General features: G+C 42.2%; 1 non-coding gene across 1 annotated transcript; it reads right to left on the bottom strand.

The window, feature by feature from the left end:
- Window positions 1–2,067: 2,067 nt before the first annotated feature.
- trnar-ucu (transfer RNA arginine (anticodon UCU)) lies at window positions 2,068–2,159 on the bottom strand. The gene is given in 2 exon segments: window positions 2,068–2,103; window positions 2,123–2,159. It is a non-coding gene; the product is annotated as a tRNA-Arg (tRNA).
- Between the last annotated feature and the right edge of the window lie 283 nt (window positions 2,160–2,442).

Consider the following 2,442-nt stretch of genomic DNA (forward strand, 5'->3'; position numbering starts at 1 on the left):
GCCATCCAATTGGATTAATTTGATCCGTGCCTTCACATTTATGGCGTGGTCATGGAATGACCAAAGGGGGAAAATGAGAATCTAAAATTTGGAATTATGTTGTTGTCAGGAGCAACAAGTGTATGTAAGTTTTTAGTAAGCACAAAATGTCTTTTCAATTTAAAGTAACACAACAAAACGGCTTCAAGTTATAAGTTAACACTGTGCTAAATTGACTGGAACCTGCATTTCCGTTTTGCTGAGTTAGCTGAATTAGAAGATAAAGCAGACAATGGAGTCTTCATGATATGAATCATAGAACATTACCTGACCACCCGAAGTATCCTTGAACAGCGAGTATGAGATGATGATGTGCGTAAGATAATACTGTCCCCCATGAAATATCATTGGATTAACCTGCTCTCAATCATGTCACATGATCACATTTCATTGGTTTTTCCTTGAAATTAAGGTTGCACAGTCTCTTAAAAAAACATATAATGCTTATTGTTCCAGTGTAATTGCACAATTTCTTCACAGAACACAGAAGCTTTTAACTTCTGTGTTGCTGGACAAATCTGCGAGAGGCTGTCTTATTTCATTAAACTGGTAACCTTGCTTTAAATAGACCATAATTCTTTTGACAGATTTCAAAACCGAGAGGACCCTCTTGTGAGGGGTTCAGATTGTCATCCATACTGAACAAAAGATAGCTAGGTAGTTGAGAGACACACTGGTAACGAGCATAAAATGGGCAGAATGACATTTTGGGACTAATTATTTTCTGCATGAGTAATCCTGTTCTGACTCAGTCCACATCCATCTTTTCCCTGTCTGTTTATGTATCTGTCTAAATGCATCTTAAATTTTGCAATTACATGTATTTCTACCATCTCTCCTGGCTGCGTGTTCCAGTCATGTATCAACCTTTGCATAAAAAAGCAATCTTGCCACACATATACCTTAAACATACCCCCCCCACCCCCGCCCCCCCCTCCTTAAACTTATGATTCATATTATTTGACATTTCCATCCTGGGAAGAAAACTCTTGTTATCCACGCAATCCATTCCTCTCATAGTTATACTTCTCTGAGGGCGTCACCCAGCCTCCGGTATTCTGTGGAGGACAATCCGAGTTTGTTCAAGCTCCACTTACAGCTGAAGGAATCTGATCCAGGCAACCACCTGTTTAATCTCTTTTACACACTGTCCAAACCCTATGCGGTATATCCTTTTAATAATATGGCAACCGGAACTGCATTCAATATCACAAATGTACACAGAATCCAAACGATCCAGAGAAATGACGTTCTGGTATCCAAGAGTCATTTTTAATGATAATTAAGACATTATTGCACAATGTTTCAAATCTCTAGAGAATGAAGGGGCAGTTTATCCTTCTTAATGAATGTTTCCATGACCTTAGTCTTATTTCCTAAAACATCGGACTCATTTGGGAACCATTTGTCCCACATAATCTATCAGATAGAAACCATTCATGATCTGTTAACAGACTTCATTTTGATGTCTTTTCCAGTACGAAAAGTTGTAGGGAGGCATAAATATGACATTTTCAGGCAGGGAAATCTGCTTAGTCATGGCTTGCAGATTTATGTAAAGATAGGCCCATATGTCAGTTCTTAGAACCGTGTTTCAAGAATTATAGACAAGTAAAGACTTTTTGAACGCGATTACGATGAGATTCGCTGCAGTATGTCAACAGGCCCTTCAGCCAATACCGACCCACTGAAGACTAACACATTTCCCTCTGAATAATGAACCAAACACAATGGGCAATTTGGCATGGTCAATTCACCTGACCTGCGCATTTTCGGACTCTCTGCCAAAACTGGAGCATTCGGTGGGAACCCATGCAGACACGGGGAGAAATGGCAAACTACGCAGTCCAACGCTGGAATCAAACCTGGGACCCGGAAACTGTCAGGCAGCAGTACTTACCACTGAGTCACTGTGTTACCCGAGAGACACGACGCATCGCAGTCGTTCATTCTCTGGTCTCGGGTACCTTGACTCTCCTGACCGACAGGAAAAACATCCACACACGCTGGAGAATGCAGCTTTAAGCATGACTCTGGTGGGACTCGAACCCACAACCTTTGAATGCCTTCAACAGCCTCAGGTTAGAAGTCCAACGCGCTATCCATTGCGCCACAGAGCCGACTGCAGCCATGAGCACTCCATCTTTGTTGATAGGCTTGTTGACAGAGCCTCTTGCAACGATGCGTTTCGTACTCCTCCTGTGAGGATGCTGTGTACGGATGTGAGACGACTGTGTACGCATGGGATTGAATTGAATTTATTGTCACGTGTACCGAGGCACAGTGGAAAGCTTTGGCATTTAATCCCTTCCCATCTTATTTTTGATCACTGCTGCACAGCCCTTTGATGGGAAGGGAACTGATTGCCACTGGCCACCCTGATACTTCCTTACCTCCTGATGG

The sequence above is a fragment of the Chiloscyllium punctatum genome, chromosome 28 (genome assembly GCF_047496795.1).
Source record: "Chiloscyllium punctatum isolate Juve2018m chromosome 28, sChiPun1.3, whole genome shotgun sequence".
Taxonomy (NCBI): Eukaryota; Metazoa; Chordata; class Chondrichthyes; order Orectolobiformes; family Hemiscylliidae; genus Chiloscyllium; species Chiloscyllium punctatum.